Source organism: Lissotriton vulgaris, chromosome 5 (genome assembly GCF_964263255.1).
Source record: "Lissotriton vulgaris chromosome 5, aLisVul1.2, whole genome shotgun sequence".
Lineage (NCBI taxonomy): Eukaryota > Metazoa > Chordata > Amphibia > Caudata > Salamandridae > Lissotriton > Lissotriton vulgaris.
In genome coordinates this window covers 1,804,733,443-1,804,747,892 of record NC_141693.1, presented here as the reverse complement: position 1 = coordinate 1,804,747,892, position 14,450 = coordinate 1,804,733,443, and the positions used below count along the sequence as shown (strand labels likewise).

Below are 14,450 nucleotides of genomic sequence, written 5' to 3'. Positions count from 1 at the left end.
GCAAACCTGCCCAGCCTCAACCGGAGGCTGGTTAATGTGTTACTGAATTTGAGCTTCAAGTCCGGCACCTGCTTCCTTATCTGTAAGTGCTTCCTGTTGTGGTTTAATTTTTGTGACAGCCTGGAGCATTGAGCCATACTTGTAACTATTCTCTGACCCTGCTTCAAGGGTCAGAGCAGGGTCAAAGAATAGTTGCAAGTAGGCAACAACTCTGAAGACACCGCTCAGGAAGCATTTACAGGGTTACAGCAGGTGCCCAAGTTGAAGTTAATTTCTTTGTAACCATTGTGTAAATGGTTACAAAGAAATTAGCTTCAACTTGGGCACCTGCTGTAACCCTGTAAGTGCTTCATGTACTTCAGTTTTTGAAAGTTCGTCCCGAACGCGATTTCGCTGATTTTTCTGCAATTTCGCGAGAATCACGGACCGCAAAATTGCAGAAAATCCGCAAATTCCGCGAACGGAACGGATTTTAGGCCCATGCTTAACCATTACGCATCATTTATTATTACTATTCCAAACATACCAAACTTGACCACGCTGCTCCTCTCAAATCAGGAATTACCACTGAAACACTTATCAGGGAATCCCCAATGCATTCCTATGAAAGGGGAGCCTCACAGTAGTGAGAAACCAAAATGGCTGTTTATCACTACCAGGACATGTTACACAATTAAGATACATGTCCTACCTTTTACCTACAATGCACCCATCCCATGGGGCTAGTTAGGGCCTACCTTAGGGGTGACTGACATGCAGTAAAAGGGGGGGTCACAGACGTGGCACCCACTTTATGTGTCACGTCACAGCTGCAGTAAACTCGCGCACAGGCCCTGTAATGGCAGAGGCCTGGGACAGGTTTGAAAGGCTACTTTGGTGGGTGGCGCAACCAGCGCTGCAAGCCCACCATTAGCACTTAATTTACTGGCCCTGGGTATCTGAGATACCACTTTATAAGGGACTGACAGGTAAATTAAATACGCCAAACAGGTGTAGACCAATCTTACCATGTTTACCACAGAGTGCACACGCACTTTAAACTGGACAGCATTGCTAAAGTGCCCAGTCCCAAAACCACCAACACCAGGTCAGAAAAAAGACTAGGAAGAAGGCAAAAAGTTCAGGGATGACCCCGCAAAAAGGGCCCAGTCCAACATATGTAATATAATTTTATATGACAGGAGTATATGTATCGCTGGGGTAATTCCTTGGTATGGATCGCTATTGACATACTATGTATATATTTTAGTAGAAGTTGTTCCTAGCTGTGACTGTTTGTGCCTGAATGCGGGTCATGCTCTATTCACTTAAACATATTCTGAGCATGTATGCATTAAACATTTAGATAGCTTATAATCTGCAAAATCACCTGTTGTAGTCTAGCTTAGACCTCAGCGTTTAATCAATATGTAAAAACAAGAAATTATTTTTCATGTCAAGAAGTAATACATAGGGGTTGGGTGGAATTTCTTATTCCGTCGGATCATTTGGAGGAATTGAGTAATTCCGCATTTTTTTTGTAATGAGGAATTACTAAAATATTCTACCCCTCACTAGCGGAAAAAATCTGCACTTTGGTTTTTTAAACAGGGCTGGAAGAGGGAGCAGTCCCTCTATGTCTGAAAACCACTGCAGATTAAGCTTTAATATGCAATGATTTTTAAACACAGAGGGAAAGCTCCCTCATCCAACCCTGTTTAAAAAAAACACTGACTGCACTGCTGTGCATACCCCTCGGTGTACTGCTTACATACTCTGCAGTAATCACTGCAGAATAAGTAAGGGCGCGAAAGTGTATGCACTGTAAGTGCACTTGCTATGTGACAGAGCTATTTCTTAGCCCAAATGTATCTTCGCATCGATTTTGGACACAAGTGTTAATTTTACACCAAGAAAATAGTTGCAAAATACCCACTCTACCCTGTGGCGGACTTCAGCGTAATCTCGTGGAATTTTAATGTAATTGTGGAATCACATTCCTCCAACTTTGCCCACCCCTAGTAATAAATTCATATAACATGTGCTTTATTTGTGCTTCAAACAATTGATGGAACCACCTTTCTCATAAAAGTGGCTTAACGAGAAACATTCACTGCTACTCTTTTAAAAGATATCGGAAAAGGGCCTAATTTAAAAACAAATGCTTACTATAGCATTGTAGTCTGCTGTAGAGGACTATAACAGAGGTAAAAGGCCCTAACGAACAAGTTACTTACCTTCAGTAATGCATTATTTGGTAGAGACTCTATCTAGCTGCAGATTCATTACCTTTGAATTCCCCAGGCATCAGGCTGGATCCGAAAAATTTTGCTGAGCAATACCCCTTGTGCGCTGTGCCATTCAGCTCTGCATGGCTCCATTCGGCTCCTTGTGACTTCATCGGCGTCTGTAGCGTCGGTTATGATGTGCGGTGCATATATAGGCACCACTCAAGCGATGACGTCCGTACTTTTTAATTTTTTCCATGCCAGAAGCGCAGAACCATGAAGTAACCGAATCAAACATGTGCAAAACTAGGGCCCTGAAAAGGGGAGTAACCCTAGCCCTACAATATTAACCCGCATAGAGGGGAGGCATGGGCGGGCTGTAGGGAATCTGCAGCTAGATAATGCATTACCGAAGGTAAGTAACTTGTTCATCTGATGGAGACTTCTAGCTCTAGATTCCTTACCTTTGCATTAAATACTCAAGCCATACTATCCCAGCGGTGGGCTGCGGACCAATATCCTATACTTGGAAGTCCTGCAGGACTGAGCGGGCAAAGTGCCCGTCCCACGGATCTAACCATTCAGTCAGTAGTGTTTTGCAAACATGTGCAAAGATGCCCATGTTGCAGCCTGACAGATGTCTTGGATTGGGACACCCCAAGCCAAGGAGACAGTCACATCCTTTCTCCATTTGAAATGGGATCTTAATCCCTCAGGGGGCTGCTTCTTCTCCAGGGCATTATAGATCTTGATGCAGGGAACAACTCAGCGAGAGATGTCCCTTTTCTGTACTGCCCTTCCCTTCTTCGCTCCCACGTACCCGACAAAGAGTTGGTCTTCCACCCAGAACTTTTTAGTGCGGTCAAGGTAGAATGACAACGCTCTTTGTGGGTCTAATCGGTGGAGCTGCTCCTCTTCCTTAGAGGGATGAGGGGGAGCATAGAAGGTGGACAAAGTTATGGACTGGCCCAGATGAAAAGGGGTCACAACTGTCAATAAAAAAGGATGCCCGGGTGTGAAGCACCACTTTGTCCAGAAAGGACATTAGATAAAAAGGCAAACAAGAGAACGCTGCAGCTCACTCACCCTCTGGGCCGATGTAATCGCCACCAAGATGGCTGTTTTTGTTTCAAATCTTTTTTATTTTCCACCAAATAACACACACTTCACAAGCCCATTAGATACACAGCGGTAAGCCTACAACCCTAACCAGGGCCGGCCGTGTAGGAAAACAGTGCGTGAGCTTCGCTGGGATTCCATGTAGAAAGATAGCTTGTACACAGCGTTGCTCCTACAACCCATAAGGGGCCGGCCGCATTCAATACTGCAAAGTGTAGGGTCAACTGGTTTTGCAGAAGGGTAAGCCCCGTAGGGCCCATCTTCAAAGCGAACAGGCAGCTAGTCTAAACTCAACACTCAACCCAACAGGGCCCAGGGCCCACAGAGCAGAAGAGACAGAAAAGAAAAGAATAGACAAAGAAAGGAGGTTGAGCGGGGAGAGGGAAGAACAGAGAGGTGAGAGCAAGAGCAACAGGCGCGGGGAAGGGGGAGGCGGGGCCACTCGTCCGACCCAGCGTCAGCAACGATGGGGCTACATTGCAGGGGGCCAATTATGGAAGCAGTCTGCTCGGATCAGGGGGGATAACAGCATCCTCAAACAGGCGCAGTGTCCTAAGCTTGGTGGGCAAATGACGAGCATGTTCAGCAGCACAAAGGTATTTAATCAGAGGCGGCCCGACAGCCTTGAAGCGAGTGTTGCTCGCCTGCAACCATGCAGTGAAAAGCTCCATTGTGAGGACATGCCATAAACGCAGAAACCAGGCTGCGATTGGAGGGGTTTCAGCTTTCTTCCAATACAGAGCTATGAGCTGTCTTGCAGCTCCCAACATTTGGAGCGCCAAGATCCAATCACTCCTGGTAAGGGCTTTCAGGCCAGCAGGTTTAACACCCAGCAGGATTGTGCTTGTGACCTCAGGCAAAGGGAATCCCAGGACCCTCCTGATATGGCTAAGGACCTTCTACCAGAATAAGGTCAGCGACGGGCATGACCACCAAATATGGATAAAATCCCTGGATGCAGATCGGCACCTCCAGCACAAGGGGGAGGTCGTAGGGAACATCTTATGAAGACGCTGGGGGTATAGTACCACTGGGTCATGAGCTTGTAGGCATTCTCTCGTTGCGGGATGCTACAGTACACTTTGGGGTTGTTCCGCCACACCCTACTCCACTGCGCAGGGGTAATGTCCGTGTCTGACGCTGCCTGCCATCTGCTCTGATAAGGATGCGAGGGTGACATTATTGGATGCTGCAAAATCTGGTATATCCGGGAAATAAACCCCTTAGATTCAACAGGATGCCGGGCCAACCGCTCAAAAGGGGTAAAAGCGCGAGTGGCCGCCTGATACACTTCCTCTTCAGACACCCAGTGCCTCAGCTGGGCATATTGCAACCTCGTCTCCAATGGTACACGGAACTCCTCCCTACATTGTGCAAAGGATTTAAGCCTGCACCCCTCAAATAAACCAGTGATTACCCTGCAGTCCCCTTGGATCCACTTAGCAAAGGCACGCTACTGGTGCGCCGGCGGGAAGGACGGATAACCCTCTATCGGGGTGTGGGGAGAGGGAAAGGTCATGAGACCCCTGCGTACAGCTACTTTATCCCATATGTCTAGCACCGTCCTAGTGGGCACCGCAATATAGGCACTCCTGGAGCGTGTCGCCCTATGGCGCCAGGGAAGGTCCCAGATGGTTCGCCCCGTCACTACCCTGTCCATGTGCAGCCATCCCTTCTTACTCTCCGTCACCCCCCACTCCACCACAAAACGAAGGTGCGAGGCCCAATAGTTGTCTACTAAGTTGGGACACGCCAGGCCCCCCCTATCCCTTGATTACATCAGAAGCTTCTGCGAAAAACGAGGATGTTTCCCGCCCCAGATGAAGTTTGTGAGGTCGCGCTGGATGGCTCGGATGCAACTGAGCGGGATAGGCGTTTGGATGCACTGAAATAAGTACAGAATTTTAGGGAGGACCGACATCTTGATGGCATTGAGTCTACCCAGCCACGATAGCACTAGGGGACGCCACTTCCACAAGTCCTCCAAAACCGACCGCAGGCACTCGCGCCAATTCACCTGCATCCATGTTTCCATAGACAGAGTCAACTGGAGGCCAAGGTAGCGGATGCCCTGGGAAACCCATTGATATGGCACGAGTGTCTCCAGGAGGGAAATCTCTTCCTTCGGGATGGTAAGGTTGAGGGCCCAGGACTTACTAGGATTTATCTTAAGGACAGAGGCCCACTCGAAGAGGTTCAGTGCTGCATGGAGCGCTGGAAGGGACTCCCTGGGGCGTGTTAGGGTGAGTATGAGGTCGTCCGCGAACAATGCCACCTTATTCTCAGAGCCACCCATGGAGATACCATGTATGTCAGGCACCTGACGAATCATCTCTGCCAATGGTTCCACCACCAGGGCAAATAGTAAGGGGGAGAGGGGGCACCCCTGCCTGGTACCCCTATGAATGGTGAATGGTGCCGAGAGACTTCCATTAATCCGAATCCTAGCCTGCCGAGCGATATATGGCGCCATGATTCGAGTAATCATGTTCTGGCCCAATCCAATTTTAGATAGGACCGCCTGCAGGAAAGCCCAGTCCACCCTATCAAACGCCTTCTCCGCATCCAGTGCCAGAAGGCAAGCCTGGATTTTCCAGTGGTGCACTTTCTCCACTAGGTGTGCGATTTTGCGCACGTTGTCCGCTCCCTGTCGGGATCAGATAAAGCCAACCTGTACCGGGTCGACGAGACCCGGCATATGGGGGTCCAAACGCTTCGCCAAAAGCTTGGTGTAAATTTTAAAATCCGTGTTCAGGAGGGCAATGGGGCGGTAGGATGCACACTGTGCGGGGTCCTTCCCCGGCTTCAGGATCAATGCTATCTCCGCCATACCCATGTCGCAGAACGGCCCCTCCATATCAGTAAATGGGTTGTACAACCGCAAGAGGTGAGGCCGAAGCTGTGACTGAAACATACAATAGAAAGCCAGGGGTAGACCATCTGGCCCCGGAGTCTTTCCATGGGGAAGGTCCCTCATGGCTGCCTTTACCTCTTCTTGGATGATGGGGCCTTCGAAGGTCTTTGCATGATGCGGGTGGAGCAGTGACCCCGTGTAATTGCTCAGGACGTCTGCCACCATCTACGGGGATGGCAGCTTCTCCCTGTACAGCGCAGAGTAGTAAGCCCAAAACGCCTCGCTCTTATCCCTCTCCGAGGTGACTCTCGTCCCGTCTGGAAGCTGGACATTGGCTATGTGATCCCTAGCTGCACGTGCTCGTAACCGCCTCGCTAGCAGCCTGCCCACCTTGTCCCCCACATCTCAATACGTCTGCTACAAGGCAAGCAAGGATTTCTCCGCCTTATTGGTGCGTAACAGACTAAGCTGTCCTCTGAGGTTGGCAAGCCGCTGCCTAGATGCCAGCGAGGTGCCACCCTGATTGCGCCGCTCTTCTAGCTTTATATCCTTTGCCAAACCATCCTCCAAGGCCCGAGCCGCGCGCGACCTCGCAATCGAGAGGGTGGTAATATGCCCCCGGATCGTTGCCTTGAAGGCATCCCAAACCACGGGGAAAGGCGTCTCTGGTAGGTCGTTGCTATCAAAGTAGGAATCAATGGCCGCCCTAATACTTTCCACATCGGCTGCATCCCGGAGGATACCCGGCCGCAGGCGCCACTTTGTCTCCCGAGCAGGGCAAGCCGCCGGGTCCTGTAGGAGCAGCTCGACATGCGCAAGATCCGATATTGAAATAGCAGACATAGAGGCGTCCAACACATCACGCAGGAGATCATGGGAGACGAATAAATAGTCGATACGGGAGTACGAGCAGTGGGCATGGGAGTAGAACAAATAGTCCCTCAATTCCGGGGAGTGGTAGCGCCACGCATCAAACAGCCCCAGCTCCGTCACTTGAGTACGCAGTGCGGAGGACATAGCCCCAGTTCCACTATAGGAGCTATCACTACGGTCCACTTCCGAGTCCCAGACCAAATTGAAATCCCCCCCCAAAATCAGCGAGGGACTTCCCTGCGGGACATGATCCTGCAGAAGCATCCGGAGGTACCGATCCCAAGAAGGCTGTTTTGATGGTTAACAGCCAGAGGGGACAATTGTGCAACGTCTCAAAGGGAGCGCATATCAGATAGGTGAGGACCAAATTAAGGTCCCACTGCGGCATGACAAAGGGCGTAAGTGTAAATAGGTGAGGCAGCCCTTTCAGAAATCTATGTACAATGGGAGATTTGAAGAGAGAGGGTTGGTCTGGCAGCCGCAAAAAAACAGACAGAGCAGAAAGATAACCCTTAAGAGTTCCCAAAGTAGAACCTGGTTGGGCAAGGGTTAGAATGAACAAAAGGACAGTAGGAAGGGAAGCAGAATGAGGGTCAATAGACCTTTCAGCACAGTATAATACACATTTCTGCCAACAGCAGGCATATACTGTCTTAGTGGAGGGCCGCCTGGCTGCCAGAACAACATTATAGACTTCAGGAGGAAGGTCATAACCTAACAACTGTCACTGCTCAATCCCCACGCATTCAGGCACAGAGTTGACAGGTTCCGGTGGAGAACCTTTCCCTGCTGCTGCGGCAGAAGATCCTCCTGAAGGGGCATCCTGAAGCTGTGGATACCAGACTCTCCTATCCCAGTCCGCAGCCACCAGAATGACTTGGGCCCGATCTCTCCTGATCTTCTTCAGAACCCTGGGCAAGGGTGGTATGGGCTGAAAGGCATACAGCAGGCCTGAGCTCCACTCATGACGAAAGGCGTCACCTAGCGATAGCTGCCCTGGAAACTCCAGCGTGCAGTACTGCTGACTTCTTTTCAGAGGTGAACAAATCTTACCAATCTTCTCCCCACTACTGAAAGAGAAATTGCGCCACCTCCGACTGGAGATGCCATTCGTGATCTGATAGCCATCGACGGCTGAGTTTGTCCTTGAACCTGACCAGGGACTAGTCTGCCTTTTACCAAAAAAGGCAGGTTCTATCAAAGGGCATGTCCATCAGATTAGCCTGGACATCTCCCGAGAAGCCAGTTGTTCGAAGCCTCAATGCCACTGTCATTAAAATTGACCTGCTCAGTGCATCGGTTGTATCTAAACCACACTGTATGGTGTATTGTGATGCATCTCTTCCATCTTTGACCACTTGAGATGGCACATCCCGGGCCTCCTCTGGGACCTGTGGCAGCACTTGCGCAACCATCTCCCAAAGTGAATGGGAGAAATGGTCCAATAAGCATGCGTTATTCATCAACTGCAATGTTAGGCTGGAGGAACAAAACAATTTCCTCCCTAATGCATCCAACCTCTTGGATTACCTATCTGGAGGGGCGTAGGGCTAATGTGCCCTGGGACGTAGAGGCCTGCACCACCACTTTCTTGGGAGGGGTGTTAGCTGAGGAACTTACAGTTGCCCAGAGCCGGTCTATGGCGGCATGCAATCGTCCTATACAAAGGAGCCCCTGTGCTAGGCTTGGACCACGTTCCAGACGTCTGTCAGTGTTTCATTAAAGGGTAAAAGGGGGTTGGAAGTGGAAGCACCTTGGACAGGAGATTAGTCCTGACCTGCACTGGGGGGGATCTCAAGTCCAAGGACCTCAGCTGCCCTCTTCACAACCATAGAATAGGATGCCCCCTCCTCTGAAGACACAGTTGGCTGAGAGAGCATGCCGGTATCTGGGGAGGTGTCCAGTCCACTGGCCTCCCAAAGTTCCCCATACCAGTCCAAGTTCTCCTCAGAGACATCCTGGTGTTCCAGAGGGTCCACAGACCCCTCCCATTCCTTTCCTGAGCCTAGCACATCCTCAAAGTGCTCAGGCGTCAACAGAGAACCTCTGGGTTCAATCAGCACCAGTATCGGCATTGAGGGAAGTCGTTCCGGCTCCGTGTCATCGGGGATGAGGATGGGGCTGGCACTGACGATGGGCAGTGGCAGCACCTTAGGCACCCCCTTTTGGTCTTATGCCTGGGAAGGTCGAGATGGCACAACCGGCATCGACCCCGATTGGATCCTTGAGGCACCACTGGCGCCGTGGCCAGAGCCGATGGCGTCGAACCCGATGGGACCCCTTCTGACTCTGTAGGGCCTGAAGGCTTGTCAGCAGGGTCATTCCACTGAAATACGTGGTGCATGCCCTTGTAAAAATCTTTTATTTGAGTGGAAGTCGCTCCGGCTGCCGGAAAGGGTGGGAGGCGCAAAGTCAACTCTGGCTCCGACTCTGCGGAACAGTGCCTAGAGCGTCGGTGCTCCTTACGTCTCTGGGTGATGGACGCCAGCCGAGGTGAAGGTGAAGCCCACTTGAACTTCCTCTTCTGCTTATCTCTCTTTCCTGAGTGTCCCGAGGACCTCGAGTGGGATGAAGAGGACTTAGGGCTCCAGGAGCAGTCCAGTGACCTCCTCTTCTTTTATTGAGTCATGCTTGCGCTCGAGACACCAGAGACAGACGCGGTGGGGATCGGTAACTGACATCATGCAGTGGCAAGCACCGCACAGCTTGAAACCTGTCTTCCTCAAAGACATCCCTCATGCACGAAGTGGAAAAAACATTCTCTGAATTTGACAGAAGTCGAGAAAAAACCTGCGAAAAAAGCCACTGCGGGGTAGCTCTTCCCGGATCAGCACTTAACTGGCGTGGAAAGTAAAGAACTGATGTCTGCATGCGTAGGTGGCGCCTACATAGGCACCGCGACGTCATAACCAACATCGACTACATCACGTGGAGCAGGATGGAGTAACCTGACGCTGCACACAAGGGGTATTACTCAGTAAAAGTTTTCAGATCCAGCTTGACGCCTGGGGAATTCAAAGGTAAGGAATCTGCAGCTCGTAGAAGTCTTTATGAGATCCCAAAAGCCTTCCACGAGGGCCAGGGCCTTTAACAACTGGTACAGCCCAAAGCAGAATGGCTATAAAACTATTAGAACCTTCCACCGACTGAGATTAGAATGCTCTAAAATAAAAATGGACAAAAAGAAAAACAAGCTCATAGAATGCTGGAGCAAAAGGCTGTACAAGCCATTGTTTACCCTGAGTCACTCGCTTGTCTTCAATGGAGTTGTCAACATTCTGGTGTTTCAAAAAACATTAATGCCAGTAAAATATAACATGGGCCAAAATGTACGTAATGTTTAGGGGTGGATGATAAATTCGGGTTCCCCAACAGAGTTGGTAGACTTTTGGCTATTCTGCGTTATGCATGTAACACAGAGTTCCGGGCAAATTATGCCAATTGCAGCGAGGCAAAATTTGTCAGGGCAGAACGAGTTCCCGGTGCTAAAAATCAGTGCAAGCAGCATGACCTGCCAGATTCTGCCTGTTGGAGAAACTCAGTGAGTTCCAGCCACCGCTAGTAATTTCCTTTTTTAGGGAAATTACACAAAATGACCAAAACTTTATGCCAATTACACAAAAATACCAATCTGGCATTTGTGCAATTTTTTGGAACGCAATGCATCCACGCGTTTTTTGCAGCATAAAATGTGCCCTGGCATTCATTTTGGATGTGAGGCATGTTCGCCTTGGATTTGAGACAGTGGCGTAACATTAGACTCTGTCGAGGCCCTGGCCTGAGATCGCCTGACATAGGGGCCGATTACGATGGCGGGCGGACTTTCGTGATGCAAAAGGGACCGACCGCCATAGGTACGGCGGTTCCGCACGACAAATTAGGATGCGTCCGCCGCACTGGCGGGCACAACCTGTATGTTTTCATTGTGGTGGGTGGCAGCACCCGCCACAATGTAAAAACACATGTTTTACATTTGAATGTACAACGTGGCAGGAACCGTGCGGTGCCTGCCACCTTGTACATGCAAAAGTAGGGGGGTACCATAGGTACTATAGGTACCCCCCATGTGCAGCAACCCACCCCCCACCCCCTGGGGGCCCTCCGCTTGTCTTTTTGAGGCAGAAACTCCGCCACAAAAGACAGGCATCCAAATACCCACGTCAGTGCCTGCACGACACCGCCTCCATTAACCCCCTGTACCTGGTCCCACAAGGCGGGCAGAACAGGCCCGCCTTGCGGGACCACGGCGGACGGTCTTTCCGTCCACCGCGGTACCTTTTCCCTTCCCACCGCCATCCTAATATGGCGGTGGAAATTTTAAGGTCGATGGCGGTGAATCCGCGACCGCCGGCCCGGCAGGCCTCACCGCCAGCCCGGCAGTCGCTGATTCACCGCCATCGTAATTGGCCCCTTAGTCCGGGGACACTGGGCCCCCTTTATGTACTTTGCAGGGGTGCACCCTCAAGTTTCCTTACACCATTGATCTGAGAATGCATGTTGCTCTAAAAACATCGCACAAGATTGTATGTGATGTGAGCAATAGCTGCTCGTATTCCGTATGCATGGGGCAATTCTCCATATAATATCTGAGAATTATGTAATGCAGGAGAATGACAATCTCGAGCATTTTGTGTACAAGTGCAAAGGGAACTGCCACAAATTACGCAAGAATACACCAAAGTAAGCAAAAGTTTTCTTGGGCCCAGAAATGTACAGAATGCTCTCAGTTTCCACCAATCTTACTCGAGCTTAAGTGATTGAATGTGTTTAAACCTGCGCAGTGAAATACAATATTTTCTTTTAAGTCTACCTGCTTGTACAAAAATCCGAGGTGACCTGTAGGCTACAGCTTACATAAAGACTACTGGAGAGGGGGCCGACCCAATATGAATCTATACCTAGGTGGCCTGATTTAGACAAATATGCTCATCGATGCATGATAGATTCATACTATTTAGCACAAATGTATGACTTTTTGTCAATACACAAAAACTACAAAGGAGTATGAATATAAACCTACAAAATAGTAGGCCTGCACCTGAGTTCCTGTCCTTGTGTATTTCAGTGAATTCTCTCTCTGGTGGTAAAATCGTGGAATTAGGCATGGCAGAATGTTGCAAAGCAATTTTTTCTTACATGTTGTCCATGGGGGAATCTTTTTCCTAATTAAGAACACTTTTACAATGCTACAATTTGCAGCAGTAGTTTTACTAATGTTTCTAGAGTAAGAAACTACTTACATAATCTTTATATTAACCCACATACATATGAGTTGGTCGTAGGTGTTTCCAGACTAACCCACCTACTCTCAAGCATGCTTTCTCCCCCATAAAAGTACAAAGGTGGAACACATCTCGAGAAGTCTTTTTTCCCCAGATGGGCACATCAAAGAGCCCAAGAGTTATCACACCAACCCTGTAATGGAGTTAGAGATGGAAGGCAAATGTTGAAGGTAGTTAGGTAGCTCTGAGTAGGGGTGGACAACGTTGCATAGCTTTTTCCCATTTTATGCATGTTATGTGGAAGTGAGTTATCATGTAAAAATCTAGACTTTTTTCACTTCTTTCCATCACAAGATCCCTGTTTATCACCATCTGTACATCAGCATAAATAATCTTGCATGCCTCTCCCTCACGAATGTCCACCTTCCAGAGTCTGTAAGTCATGCGGTGAACATGGCTAGCGCAGTGCAATAGCCCCTATTCTCACGAGACATTTCAGGCCTACACTAATGTGCCAACATCTCTTTACCACCATTCTATCCTGTGCCTTAGCAAGTGTTTGCAAAAACGTGCACGTGCGTATCTATTACTTCACCACAAAAAAATGTAGGAAACAGTCTCCATGGCCCTACGAAGTGAATACCAGCACAGGCAGATTAGAATATGGGCCTCAATGATACTTGCATTTAGCTAGCTCACGGTTTCCCCCTAGTGGTATAATTTCTACCAAAAAGCTGGGAAGATTGTTGAAGACTGGAAGTTCTACCTCTCCATAAGTGATAGTAGTTGCATGCCATACTATACCTTTGCTCGCAGCTCCTCAATGGTTTTGTAGAAGTGGTCGTGGTTCCGTTGAGCAGTGGTGGACGCGGACGCTCCCTGCTTGTCGTACCACTGGAGAATCCTGCGTTCCAGCTCTGCGTTGGCTTGCTCCAGGTTGTGCACCTTGTCCAGGTAACTGGCCAGGCGCTCGTTGAGGTTCTGCATGGTGTGCCTACTGCTGTTATCAAAGATGGAGGAGGATTCGCTGCCAGGCCAGCGACCAAAACTCCCGCTAAAGCCTTTGGATGAGTAGCCCCCGATGGAGGACGCCATGGAACCGGCCCAAGATGCACTGCGCCCAGCACTGGGCTTGTCAGCAGCATCCTCAATTAATTCCTCTTTGAAGGTTATCACTAATGGGGGTTCAACAATATGAGGGCAGACCATCGAAGCGCAGTCTTCCCCCGGTGTAGTGAAGAAAGCCATAGCGCAAAGAGGATCCGGGACAAGGGAAGAAGGAAGACGACGCGTTCAAGAGGTGCATCCAGACTCCAGCGCACTCTTTATGTTCTTCTCAGGGGGCGTTGCCAGTGGAACAGGTTTTCCTCCCAGGAAGTGCTTTGCGCCCTTCACGAAGAGGTCAAAGTTGACAGGGGTCCCATTGATCTTCTTTAAATTCCGTGGACGCAGAAGCACAGGCAATTAATTCTTCAACCCTGTTGACAAAAGATGCTTGCTCTGGGCTAGACCTTCGACACATGGCTCGGATTTCAGCAGCCCGCACCTTGTAGTAAACGAGAATCTGACACACCTACCTCCCTTTCTCGCGAAGGTAAGAACTAAAAGTCGCCCTGCAAAATGTTTTAATTCAAGGAAATTTTGGGGGCGTACTCTCTCTCCCTGGATAAAAACTACACTTCGTTTTTCATATGTAGCCCCGTGTCCACAGAAATCGTTGGCTTAAAACGTATTTTGGATTTCTGAGAATAGCCTCGTAAATACGCCAGTGCCTCACGAGCCGACAGGAGCCTGCAGCGTTCCTTCTCCCCGGCACTGAGTCGCGAGCTCGTGCCTGTAAATACATTCCCGTGTTATTCCCACATGATCGGCTTCAGGACTGGATTGTTCGAAAGTCTAGGAACACACCCATCTCTGGAAACTACCCTCTCGCCCCAACCTGCCAGGATTTGTTATGCTTCAATTTATGGCCCCTCGTCCTCCAAGACCTCTCTTTTGGTGTCATATTACAGACCGTGTGCACTTGTGTAAGAAGCATTGTCAAAGCCAATAGGTCTCGCCTACGCAAGAGCTATTGGCTTTGCCAATATGATTTAGCCATGCTGTACACCAGTTTGGTACCAGTTACGCATGGGTAAAAGACAGTGGTGTAAAGAAGGGTGGCGTGGAGTGGAG

The 14,450-nt window shown here is 49.5% G+C and overlaps 1 pseudogene across 1 annotated transcript in view; it reads right to left on the bottom strand.

Annotated features, from left to right (window-relative positions):
• Positions 1–13,872, bottom strand: part of LOC147717230 (keratin, type I cytoskeletal 19-like) — a 105,467-nt pseudogene extending 91,595 nt beyond the window's left edge. Inside the window, exon 1 of the transcript XR_015296067.1 lies at positions 13,080–13,872. The product of XR_015296067.1 is annotated as a keratin, type I cytoskeletal 19-like (transcript). The remainder of the gene's footprint in view (positions 1–13,079) is intronic.
• Positions 13,873–14,450: the final 578 nt, after the last annotated feature.